A 14,289-nucleotide genomic window follows, 5' to 3' on the forward strand; every position below is an offset into this window, starting at 1 on the left:
CAACATAATATATCACCCTATTAATAGGCATGACTATGTCATTATAGCAAAAACTGCCAAGCAAAACACCAGTGAGCTTTTTACTGCTTTCAAACTGCCTGAAATGAGGTCTTTAAGTTGATGAGCGATACCTTCCGTTGGAGCTCCTAATACTAATGTGGACACACCATATGCATCTTTTGGGATGAGATGAAAGTAGGTAACTGTTCCAAAAGTTATTTCATTACATTTACTAAATGAGCAAACATTGTCTATAGCTAAATCATTAATATCATAGACTATTGCTTTGTTGCAGGATCTGGATAAGAATTCAAGCTCGTCTTCGGGAAGGGCATGAATAACATTCATATTATGTTGTTGAGAGAGATCTTTATCAGTGGTAGAGAGTTGGTAAACAGTAATGATTAGCTGAACTCCAAACTTCGTGATCAACTCAAGGAATTTTGATGCGCATACGCGTTTGTGATATAAAGCTGCATCTATACCCTCGTTATCATGAAGGGAATATTCTGCGATGTTATCGCCATCTGTAGCACTGCTGTCAAGAGGACATGACAACAAAACAAACCTCCCTTCGTTCACACTAATTTTAGCATTTTGTAGACGTTTGAAACGACAAAACCCTCGACTTAGTAAATATCCAGGAAATAAGGATGAGGCTGACAAGGATTGGCCGACATTTTCAATAGGAATATATTTTTTGTTTTTTAACAGATGATGTACAACAGAATCGACAGACGAGAAGGTCTTACATTTTCTTCATGTTTTGATCAACTGAACTGAAAGTGATCCAAAATAAAAAGCCTCTTGGTCAGCAAGATGACTCTTGAGGTAACCCGCGGTAAGGTTTACGATATGATGAGATGAGTCATGAGGGACTAAAGCGATGTCTGATACAAGACAATATTGGCTCATCAATGTAAACAAATGGTTTAATGTATGAGCCAGAATAAGCTCTATCTCTTGGCATAGCTTCACTCTCTGAGCAACTCTGTCTTTTTCTTGAAAATAATTGAAGCAAGTAGGAGTTCCAGACAAGTGAACAACTTGTATGAGGAGTTCATTTAACAAAAGTAAAAATGATTTTGTGCAACCACCAAACTTATCATAATAGGCTCTGATGTGAGTCATAACACACTCATAAACCGGACTTTTCAGTTCCAAAACCTTTAGTATTTGTATGCCCTGATTCGTTATTAAAACGCGTCCTGTTGATGTTGAAATGACGGTGTGCTGGAAAATAGTCCCAAATCCTGACCTAATTGAAGATCAAAGAGCTGAGGATGCATTTTTAATGGAGTCAAAACCAACATTGATCACCTCCGACATGTCACCTGATGTGACGTCTTCAAAAATCAGCAATTTAGAAAACAACACTAGTTTGCAGCGCTATTTCCATAAAGGATTCTACTTGTAGCGTCGCATATTTTGTACTAAAATATATTAGCAAACAGTGATATTAAAAACAAACGTAATTGTAAAAGTCACATGAAGGGTCAAACTAATTTTGATAACAACTAGCATGATTAGGAAAACTCGAAAGAAAATCAAATGCTTAAAGGTTGACTTGCAACAAAATTCATTACATTACAAAACATTACAGTTATTTGATATGAAAAGATTCACCATGTCTTACTCTGTTGTGTTGTAGGTGCAAAATATGTAGAAAGGTAATTACAAGCTCTTAAAAGCTAAAAAACGAACAGAAAATTGCAGCCACACGAGACCGCCGTAGTTTGGATTCCCTTTCCAAAACGGCTCAAATGGTGATGTAGTTGTGAGAGATGGTTTCTGTTTACACGTTCTTGCAACCTTATTCGTCGAAATATCTTCACAAATATATTTCACGCATTCAACAAAACTATGTCTATTGTTGTTACGCGTCTGTTTTATCGTCATTGTAATGCTGTCACTTTTAGCACTGATATCTTATAACTTAACGGAAAAAAATCGTTAAACTTTTTAACCTTAGCTCGAAGGAATACATATCATTGTCTAATAATCATGACGAGCCTGTTGGTCACCTGTGATAACCGAAAAGTGCTGTAAAAATTGTTTGCGAAGTATTGGGTCACATGATCAGATTACGACTTGACGATCGAATAATGCAGAAACAAAACTGTAAAGTAGTGAGCATCTATATTTGATACGGGGTGTTCGGTGAAACCCGAAGTGTTTGTCTTAAACTAGTACTACGATAAGTTTTATATTGAGCTTTGTATTGGCCTTTCAATTCAAGTGAAAACTTACATGACAAGATGATAACCAAATTTCGTGGTTACATCATCGAAATAAGGAGATTCCAATCTACGGCGGCTTTTCGTTTTTGAGCTTTTAAGAGCTTGTAATCACAATTCCACATATTTGGCACTTACAACACAACAGAGTAAGACATGGTAAATTTTTTGATACCAAATAACTGTAATGTGAATTTTGTTGCAAGTGTTGCAACCTTTAAGAAACTTCAACTCACACACAACGCGAAATACATCCATAAAATCCTGTATTAATTTGACCAAATCAAAGGTAAAAACTAAAGAGTAAATATGATTAAAGTACATCAATTACATAAGTACTATTTCAGCTTATTTAAGTTCTTCAATATCTCTGCTTTCAAATGAGCCATTGTTTGACATGGTGACACAGACATAGGTTGGTGTTTATAAGATTTCCCAAGAGCTCTACCGCATAAACGTTCAATGGTATAGACTCGAAAGCTGTGACGTCAGAATTTTCATAATCGGTGTTATGTGCTCTTACCGCTTATTTTTATTGCTTACCGCTTATATTTATCAACTACGATAATGACGCTAGTGGCAGGCAAAGGTAGGACAACTCCAGAGAGCCACTGAAGATGACAAAGGAATCGGTGTCATTAGCTCTTCATGTACAGATTATTTTTAAGATAATTAACTCAGATTCCAAGCACCATTCTATATTTTTCTGATGATATTAGGAACTAGCCCTCTCCTTTCATTGTGATGTTGAGGGGCACGACTGAAGCTAATTAATTTCAAGCATTGCATGATCTCGCAAAAGTGCAATCTACACATAGTTTTAGGGCCACGCCACTGCAGGTCACAATTAAATCGATGTGACTTCATTACCTCTACCACCATGGGTGGTTAAGAGCAAGGTACGTTGTTACTAGTCATTTTTGTTTTTGTTTAATTTTGTTGTAGAAGTCAATTGAATTAAATCAATCGTTGGGGTTGATTCACTGCACTCCGGGATTGTTCAAAATAGAGAAGCCTACTGTAAATAACTTAATCTGTCTATAAGCTAGTATCATACACAAAGTGATTAATTTAACTGTCCAATATACCTGTTTTCTATTTTCCATATACTGTAATTTATTTGAATATAATATGATATAAATATTTTATTTTTTTTCTTTTTGATATTTAATTAGTAATTAGTTATTAATCAAGTTATTAATCATTTCTGTATGTGACAAACAATGCCATCATATAAAACGATGTGATAATAATTACTATAAATGTTTAAATGAACGAAAAGATGAAAAAAGTAAACTTTAACAATTACCCGAAATCTATTAACTTAGAACATGTGTTTGCATCGGTCGGGAGTTAGCACGATCCCCGGGCATTGTTGATTATCTAGAATGCTAGTTTATTATTACCGCTCTCCGGGTTTAAAAACACCAATTGTCACAGACAAACGCAGCTTCAATGACAGCGGAATGGATCGACGATCTAAGGCTGAATGATAATCAAGACATCCCATTGTGAGCACCACAACCAAGTGTTTTTTTATTGCAGGACATACTTTTGGCACCCTATTTTTCATTGTTCTATTATTCTTTGTGTATTGAATATAGGCTCATTCGAAAGCCAACACACTGATGTACTGAAATATATGATAAAAGTATTAATGTAATTGATGTGCTTTAAGAATAAAATATAGTTCACTCTGATGACACTGTTATAGAAATGTAGTCTATTATTTCGCTTTGATAATTTAGCTCGTTACTTTGCTGAGACAACCAGTCATTAATTAAAATAAAACAATCTACATTGTTACACAGAAAAAGTGTTATTGTTAAACCTACATTACCTGGTCAAAACAGCAAAAAAATAATTTAATCAAGATAATAGATACAAGGAAGCTTAGGAGTACTCGAGAAAACAACACAAATGTAACATCTTTGCCACAATGGCTCATTTTTCTTGATGGTTGAGGTAGATAATTATGGTTCAGTTGGTGGTTTGTATGTTTAAGCAGACCTCAAAAATGTGATGGCACTATTTTTAAACAAAGCAACAGTAAGCTCGCAAATTGTGAGGTATTAAAGTTGGCTGTTTTTGACTACAGCAAACATAAGCATGTAATATGGATAATGTGAATTCAATTGATGCATATAATATTGTCTCAAAACAGATTTAACATTTAGGTGATTGATTAATCAAATAGATATGTCCATGTTCTATAGTAATCGAAACATTAATGACAAGCAAAATAATGTTGAAATATCATTGAACGGCCTTGAAAAACACAATTCGTGAATGATCTTATAACAATGTAGTTTTGAAAAATGTTGCTTTAGCGTCCTGTTCGAATAGTTGATGCACCAAAAGGAGAATAAATGAACCTTAACTTTCAGTCAACGTAAGCTTGATAAGTGGAAAACTGTAAGCATAAATTACGCAAACAGAATCTCTAACGTTGTGCGTTAATGTTTCAAAACGAAATAAAAAAATTGAGTTATTTATAAAAAATGTTTACCAAATTGGAACCTATTTAACTCAACTTACTTCAAACGTGACAAATCTCCTCCCTAATTAAATTCTTCAACACCAGCCAGTTCGTATATCAGAACTGTTTAAAATTCATGCATCTCATTAGCTAAATAAGATTGAATAATTTGGGTAAAGTGTCTAACATAAAAGACATCCGCTCAGACATATTTTTTTCATATTACACTTTGTTTTCATGACTAGAAAACTTGTCATATATTTGTATACTATTTTCACTGAGCTATTATTTGTTCACTTTTTGTTTAAACAATACTCATATCAATCCTCAAGCTTGTGTTCTACATATTTTATGCATTCAGTTCTAATATTATTATATTAGTTAGACTATTCACTAGTTTTTTAGTTAGACTATAGTTTCTTTGCGGTCCTTTTTATTTTTTTGATGTACACCGCTTTTTAGTTAGTTTACTTGCCGTGGTACCTTGTGGAAAACATATTGTAAAATATGACTATTGATTACCACAATAAATATTGCTCAAATAAAATAAAATAAAAGACATCCATAATATTTACAGATTAAACGGACCAAAACTGTCCGCTAAAGTAGACTTGAAACCAAATCGAGCGTAGTACGAACATACACTATATACACGTACAAAATATGTACGTACTACGCTAGATTTGGTTTTTAATCTATTTTAGCGGAAAGTTTAAATTGCGAAACGCTAACATTGTTAGCGGCACCCCTAAGCACTTACTACACCCGCCCGTTTCACCGACTCTCAAAAAGCATGGGCTGCTGTTCTCCACAAAGGTCACGGTCAACACGCCTTCAAATTTTTCTTTAAATTGCAGTCTCTGACTGCCGTTTTATTTAGTTCTTCGCAAACCTCACACTTTTACCAACATTCTGTGATTGAAAATTTAATGGTATTTATTTGGGAACTGACCATGAAATTAGATTTGTTGCAAACCTCATTAAACAAAAGGGTGTTATTTGTGTAAGTAAATGAAGTCGAGTATTACCAATGACATACAGCCCCCTGTATATCATTGGCAAGGGGGGCTGTATATCATTGGTATTACGCTGTTGTGTGGTTGTGGAGAAATTATGTTATGCATAACTAATCCAAATCCACACATGGCATCAGTGTTGAATTTGCTTATCATATTATTCTATTTTGACTATGTTTAGTTTGTGCACTTTTATTTAGCTTGTGGGAACTAATTTGATTATTACTGGTTCAAATATAGTGAAGGTGTTAAGCTATTGTAAGCAATGCTGATATTTACCAGTAAAAGTTACTTTTTTATTCTATAAGTCAAACAATTAAAATACACAACTAACAAAATTATAAAACAATAATATTTAATGACAAAACAATTAGAATAGCTAATGAAAATTACATCCTTACTCGAACGGTCGTCTATGATTGTTGATCAGTCCTGTACAGCTGTTAGTTTCGACAGCCAAACGAGAGTCATGAGAGGTCATAGGTAGAGTGTCGGCAGTTGAGATAGTGGCGTAGAGGAAGCTCAGCTGGTGGAGGAGAAGGAGGCTCCATTGGTAGAGAAGAGAGAGAGAGGCTCCTCAGCAGGCAGATGGGAAAGCGTCCAAGGAGGCCCTCGGGAAGAGAGAGAGCCAGAGCTCAAGCTAGAGCCGGAGATAGAGATGGGGATAGAGATGCTGAGTCATTGGAGCTGTTATATTTGATAGATGTCTGGCATGTGAAATGGTTAGCCTGTAGGTGTAGGTTGAGTGGTAATGTTCAATGCTTTATGTCAGGCGTATGAAGATATATTGTTTGCGTAAGTCTTTAGCTTGTGCACGTGATGTCGGCGTGTAGTGTGAAGCTCGTGACTTACCCCTGGTATCTAGGTCATGTTTGACAGGGGTGGCAGATCTATATGTGTGCACTCATTTGATTCGTCTCTTATGTTTCTCTGGTGGTTTTCTGGTGAAGGTGGTTGGTAGGTTTAATTGCTTCCACTTTCCTTTGGTGGTTTCCACAGGCGGTGCTGATGCAGTTTCCATGACTGATTTCTTCCAATTCGGAAGTTTATAATTTTCTTTTGACGTTTTCAATTATTGGATCTTTTGACATCTTTTAGGCGCCTTGCTGCTTGTGCGAATTATATGCTTATCCTGTGTTCTGGCTGCATTCCCTATTGGTATATTGTTTTCGCAGTATTTCCATACAACAACGCAAAGGGGATTATGGGGGGGGGGAGGAGAACATCATGTACTAGGCTGCTCTACATCCTATTTAACTTGTGGTTGTAAAAATTTAAAGTTGTATCATCCTGTATTTTATTCAAACAAAAGGAGAGAAGTCTGGCGACAAATTTGTGCAATTGCTTATTGTTAATATATATTAACAAAATGTCAACCAACACGACTTTAGAAAGGGGTTTCTTGTAGACTCAATTTGTGATTTTCCTAAATGGCCTGCAGAACTTTCGAGACAACAAAACAACTGTACATACCGCTATCTTAGAATTCTCAAATTGTTTCATAAAATAGATCATGACGAATTAATATTTGAGCTACAATCTCAATACAATGTAAATCCTAAGTTTTTGTTGTGGGTACAATATTTTCTCTCCAAAAGGTTGTGGTGAATGGTAGACTTTCAGAAATTTTGCTAGTTACATTTGGAGTTACTCAGGCTTCCGTTCTAGGTGAAGCGTTGTTTATCCTATACATAAATCACATAGTTAATACGATTAAGCATTCAAAAATCGGGCTTTGTGCCGATGATGTCATTCTTTAATGTGATGTTAAGTCTAACCAGCACTGCATAAAATTTCAGGATTACCTTAATGGGCCTAATAGAAGGCGGATAAATGTACATAAGATACAGTTAAATCCCGTAAAATTACGTGTTACAGTGTTTGGGCAAAATATGCTTGCAATAACAAAAGACAATAAACAGGGAAACAATAAAGTATTAAGGTGTGAATATCGGTAGAGATATTAAATGGGATGTGCATATTGAAACAGTGTGTTAAAAAGCAACTAGGATGCTTGGATTAATAGAACTGGTACTATTTCAAGCTCCCCCAAAGTAAAGTATGTAGCATACCTCTTCTCGTGTAGGCTGTTGCTGGAATATGCAATGAAAACTTGAGATTCACCCAGGGTAAAACACACGAATATGCCTAATCATGCTGATTCTCAGTGACTAGTTGTATTGCAACAACGAACTTACTACATTTTGCCTTAAAACCTTTGCCTTCTGCAGTTCGAGTAAAATACTGCCAAACAGGGTTATTTTTTGTGAGGCATGTTGGAAATTCAAGGCACTGCTTTAACTTTTCAAAACACAAAAACTTGATGAACTGAATTCTGACAATCCAAGCACTTTGGCTTGAACCCACTAAATGAAATATTAGTTTGCAAACGGTTTTTTTCGGCTGGTTTAAACTGCTTGGTTTTTGCCGAGCCAACCCTGCCAAATAGCTAACATTTTTCTGCTTACTGATTGCCTATTCTTGTCAATGCCATAATTTTTTTAATTGATTTTTCCGAGCCATTCAAGTATGACAAGAATAATTGTAAATGGTTTCTTTACAAGTTATGATAATTTTTATTATGTCATAAGATGTGTCAGATAGCTATCATAGGTTTGGTAACTTACGACTTTTTTAGGTTGAAAATTTCATCTTCAAAGAGCTACTAATGCTACATGTACTTGATGTAAGCTCTGTAAAGATAACAGATGCAGAAGTTAAAGAGAACCTTATCAAAGTTTTTTGAAAATTTCTCGGATTTTAGTTCTACCTAGTTCTATATTCAACCTCTATTGTGAGCAGTTGTAATTGTGATTCGTGTCAAAAAGACATTTTTTAAGGTCGGCCATTTTAGACGCACAATCTTTGATACAATGCTTAACTATATCCTTTATTAACGTTTCTACAATTTTTTCTGATTATTTTGTTACATCTTACCATAGCATGGATTATGTTGCTACCTTAATTGTTTTGATGTTAGGATTGGCAAAAATAGAATGTTTCTGTTGCGCTGTTTTATGTCACACACTCCTTCATTGGATGTTTTATATATGCAACCTGAGCATAGGCGAGCTTTCGCTACTTTACAGTTTATATAAAAATTGCTAAAAACAAAATGAAGGGAATGTTGATGTAATGTTTATGATCTAATATAGGAAATTTTTTCTTAAAATTAATCACAGTCTATTTCTATATTTTTAATTAATGGTAAACAGTTGACAAGACTTTGGGTAAACGAGGGTGAGGTATGACCGGCTACAGATACAGCAGTTTGGTACATTCCACAATCTGTTCTAGTCTATTCATAGATTTTCATGAGATGATCATTGTATTTCACATATGACCAACTTTCTTATTACATGCGTACAGTTTATTGTTTAAATCATAAAAAATTGTTTGAAAAAGCTATTTTCTAGATTTGGAAGGGTTTACAATTATTTTACATTGATTATAATGGGAATGTAGTTTTCAATTTAAATAACTGGATTTTGAACAAATCGCTTTTTAAACAGCCTTTTGAAAAGGATTGCAGTAAAAATCTGAAGTTTTATTGTATGTCTCCTGCCACTTGTAAAACTACATCCGTAGACCATAATATAATAGTCTTTTAATAACACCCTTACGCTATTTTGTTTAGCATGCGGATAAAAAGATACAAAAAACCATATTAGTAATTGATACTCACCTAGTACTGTATATTAGTATTTTATGTGTTGCTTGTACTATTCACATGAAGCTTGGTTTGAACGTCGACGTATATATTATTTAAATTGAGGATATATTGACACCTCGAGGATATTTCTTTAAGCCAATCATTATTTCTGATATATCCATAATTTTAATCACTAGAATGATGTTTTCAAAGAAATGCTCACACTACAGTCTGATCATCACTACAGTCTGATCATCACTACAGTGATCAGCGTAATGCAAGTTTTATATCTAACAGATATAAACTTTAGGAGACAAAACTTGCCTTTAATCTTACGAGGTTTTGCAATAGTGTCAAATTGAAACCCGACGTAATGCATCTAACTTTGTGGTGTATTTAAAGGTTTCCATTTCTTATATTATTTCTAATTAGTTGAAATGGCTGTTTATATTATTATTATTTGTATCAATTATAATAGTTGATAAGATTTTAATGAGAGGAATAGACTTTGCTAATCTTCAACCTGCAGCTTAAATTTGATGGAACTGAATAATTTAGGCGTGACAATCCTGTCATCTGTGGGCAATACAATGTATTATGACTAACAAGTGCATAACAGCGTACTAAACTAACTTTTTCTCTAAATTCCTGTAGTTTCATGTGGAAATCTTTACAAATCTGTAGGTTAATATAGCGTTTGTCTTATTCATACACATAAACTTTGTTGGCCATGATATAAGTTCAGCCTGTTGAACTTATATCATGGGTATTAGGTCATTGCTTGTTAATTTATGGTAAGCAACACTTATAGTGCTTGACACGAGGAGGCAACTGCTTGTATTTTATGCTGAAAAGCTTGGAATGAGTTTGTTTACACGGACTTTGTGTCATAATTTATTCTCCTTTTTTAGTCGCAAGAAGACGCAAACAAATCCAAATCAGCCAATCAGAGAGGGCGTTTGCTGGAACAGGTATCATTTTAAGTAGTTTTAATACTTGCCATTCATTTTGATATATATTTAATATTACACAAAATGAGATGTATCACTAGTAAGTGTGGTTTATGAATAGTTCGGTATATAATTATTTCTAGTGATTTATAATGCCTGACTATTTTAAAAACTACAAACATAGTATATGTATAGAGTTAAATTAGCTTAGATTTTAGACAAGTGAGTCCTATTCTTCTTGCTGTCATTTGTTCGTGAAAGTATGCAATTGGCTGGTTCTTGTATTTAAACTAAAGGTTCACCATTGTAGGCAAATACATAATGTAAGTTGTATGTTTTTGTGAAAAGATTTTGTTAATGTCTGAGTAGTAGTAGATGGAGTTATCTTCACCAACAACACATGATAGGACAACTCCTACAATACACTAAATCGAGTACACAGACTACAATAAAGTGTTTCTAATGTTTACAATTTGATAGAGGTTCAAAAAGAGAATCTAGTTTATGCAGTTGTCTATGTAGTCAAATCTACTTCACAAGAACCTATATTGTTATAAACTTATATCTGTTATACTTATGATATCAGAATCTAAGATCCTTGAACCTGCACTCCATACTAAACAGTTGTATGTGAGTTGGAAGTACTAACTTATTACTTATAATAGTAGATATAGCATATATTATATATATTTTATATGATTAGCATTATATAATATATATTATATCACGAGTATAGTCGAAGAATCGAATTGATGGCCTTCTGAAAAAAATCAACATTGGTGACAATTTCTAGTGATTCAACACTGTTATATGCCTTCGCTAGAGCTCACTATTGAAAAGTATATACGCAGTGACATGATGCGGAGTAGTCAGGTGTTATGTCACTACTTTGTGCTGTTAATGGTACACTCTACATTTAGCATATACCATTTGCAGATTAGGAGGCAAAATCCGTACTATAGCGATATCAAAATATTTGATGCACAAGAGAGTGTTGAGTGTGTCTTGGGGATAGACAATCGCAGGTAAATATGTTGTTTGTTTTATTTCATTAAAAATAATTACCTGGCAGCGAGAAACAGAAAAAAATTGTGCAATGAGGACCCACATGCTCATTAGAATAGCTAGTCATAGCGCTGGGCCCTGGTTACCAGTTAGTTGATTTATTTAGATGGTAAAAAGTACAGAATCACTATTCGAGTGAATCAATGATGTGTTGCTTGAGACCTGATTTGAAGCGATTGCAATATTTGAATATTGCAATCGCTTCAAAAATCAATGAAATGTTGTGTTTATGGAAGAAATGCTATGTTTTCACCTTACGGTTACTTGGACTCCTTCACTCAACAGAACCTTCTTATGTGAGTGGCTCTAGTCCAGCTGCTAGGTGGGCACTTTTCTCGTTGTTTGTTCTGTTTTCTGTGCTCTGTAAAAAGCATAGATCTGGTAAACCCTTACTATATCTATGGTCGATGGTTTACTATATCTATGGTCGATGGTTTACTATATCTATGGTTTATGGTTTACTATATCTATGGTTTATGGTTTACTATATCTATGGTCGATGGTTTTCTGTATCTATGGTAGAAAGTATCATAGGCTGTATATGAGGTGATGTTCCTCATTAATGTACTTAATACACAATCACTCCGTTTCCAATACCCGCATAATTCGCAAATTATTTCGCAAGTTATTTGCGTCATGGAAACGGCATAAATCCGGAAGCTATTCACATTAATTCGCAAGCTAAGCGAGTTTTGCGATCCGCAAAACTTTATCGAATCCATCGTGCTTGCGAATCATGGAACCCGTACTTGCGATTAATTCGCATTACAGTATCGATGGCTATTACATTAAAACCATTTTCACGCTTCAGACATTTTTATTTCGATTTCACCAGTCTCAATGCGCCAACGTTCCGAACGATCGCTGCTAAGCTAAGCGTGACAAGACTGCTTAGTTATTTATAGATTAATTAATTAGGCTAATACTTGACCTATGGGGTCAAGTACTGGTGTTAAATCCGCGTGTGATAAATCGCCAGGTGTTCATTGAAATGCTGGATTGCTAAGTAACTCCACTTGCTGATCGTTCGAATTATGTGAATCATACGGATTATGCGAGTCGAGTCGTGGAAACATAGTGAAAGTCTTGTTTTTAGAATCTGTTAGGTTTAAACAAAGTAATGCTTCTTTTTGCACTTGTTTGATTATTAATATGAAAACTCTGGAATGTACTTTGGGATTGGTTTTCTAGAACATTCTTTAGGGCTTATCTTTATTGTTCATCATTCCTTATTGTCTACTGCCTTCAGTGTGTAAATTTTGTTTCATATCTGAGGGGCAAGAGGTTGGTATGCCGTTCAAAACTTCCTGCCAGTGTTTGTAGTCGATCTTGTGTCAGCAATATCGGAAAGTTTGCATACGCATCATTTTGCCACTTACTCTGATGCCAAGGCAAGCCTTCTTGATCATTGATATACATGTAAATTACTACATGGTGTTTATATTAAGATAATTAGTATACTTACCAGTCTCATGTGCTGTGAGAGATCGTCATGAGTAATCAGTATGGGCATAATTATCCCACGAAGTGGTAAGGTGACTGAATGGGGTAGCGGTAGCATGCTTGCTTTTTAATCCAATGTCTTGGGTTTGATTCTTGTGTGAGGTGATCTTTTTTATAATGCTCTTAGTGTCTTATCAGATAGACAGATATTATTATAGTAAAGATTGTGTAAACAATGGTTAAACATCACCATAGTTATCACTGCTCATGTAGCATGATCACTACTAGCGGTTAGAGGATCACCCTAGGAGTGAGTTAGATAAGTTATTCTGATGAATCTCTATGAGTTGTTCCAAATGCTTGACTGACTATTTGTGTGACTACTACGTGATGAAAGTGAAATTTAATATTCATACAAATTTAATTATTTAATATATCACGGTACTAAACACCATTTATTATATCAATATTTTCAAAGGTTGCTACTAATAATGCATGGCTTTACTGTGTAGTATTTTCAGAAACGGTTTGCCATCGGTCGACTTTTTTTTAATTGTAGGCTTGCTGCAGGACTTGTATCTGGGAAAGTGGTTGTTTGGGATATTCTGGTATGTAATTGCATTAAGGCTGACATCTTGTATGTTTACAGTTAAGAAAGCTTTAGTTATGGGTAATTTAAAGATATCATATGTGACCATTGTAGGCTGGAAGGGAATTAGCCATCCTCTACAACCATCAAGTTTCTATAAGTGTATTAAAATCTATTCATTTCCCTGGGCAGTGCACCAAACTGATCAGCATTGAAAAAGATAGTCTCATTACCATATCCTTTATTTACCTCTAACTTATGTTTTACTTTTGTTGACCATATTTCCTTTTAAATATCATACCTTCCCTTTAAATACCCTCCCTTCCCTTTAAATACCCTTCCTTTCCTTTAAATACCCTCCCTTCCCTTTAAATACCCTTCCTTTCCTTTAAATACCCTTCCCTTTAAATACCCTTCCTTCCCTTTAAATACCCTCCCTTCCCTTTAAATACCCTCCTTTCTCTTTAAATACCCTTCCTTCCCTTGAAATACCCTCCCTTCTCTTTAAATACCCTCCCTTCTCTTTAAATACCATCCCTTCCCTTTATATACCCTTTCTTCCCTTTAAATACCCTCCCTTCTCTTTAAATACCATCCCTTCCCTTTATATACCCTTCCTTCCCTTTAAATACCCTTCCTTCCCTTTAAATACCCTCACTTCCCTTTAAATACCCTTCCTTCCCTTTAAATACTTTCCCTTCCCTTGAAATACCCTCCCTTCTCTTTAAATACCCTCCCTTCTCTTTAAATACCCTTCCTTCCCTTTAAATACTTTCCCTTTCCTTTAAATACCCTCCCTTCCCTTTAAGTACCCTCCCTTCCCTTTAAATACCCTCCCTTCCCATTAAATACCCTCCC

At 34.8% G+C, this 14,289-nt stretch overlaps 1 protein-coding gene across 1 annotated transcript in view; it reads right to left on the bottom strand.

The window, feature by feature from the left end:
• LOC137389874 (uncharacterized) overlaps positions 1-14,289 on the bottom strand; it is a 549,220-nt gene that overhangs the window by 3,120 nt on the left and 531,811 nt on the right. The gene's annotated exons all lie outside the window — the stretch shown is intronic.

Source organism: Watersipora subatra, chromosome 3, assembly GCF_963576615.1.
Source record: "Watersipora subatra chromosome 3, tzWatSuba1.1, whole genome shotgun sequence".
Classification (NCBI taxonomy): Eukaryota; Metazoa; Bryozoa; class Gymnolaemata; order Cheilostomatida; family Watersiporidae; genus Watersipora; species Watersipora subatra.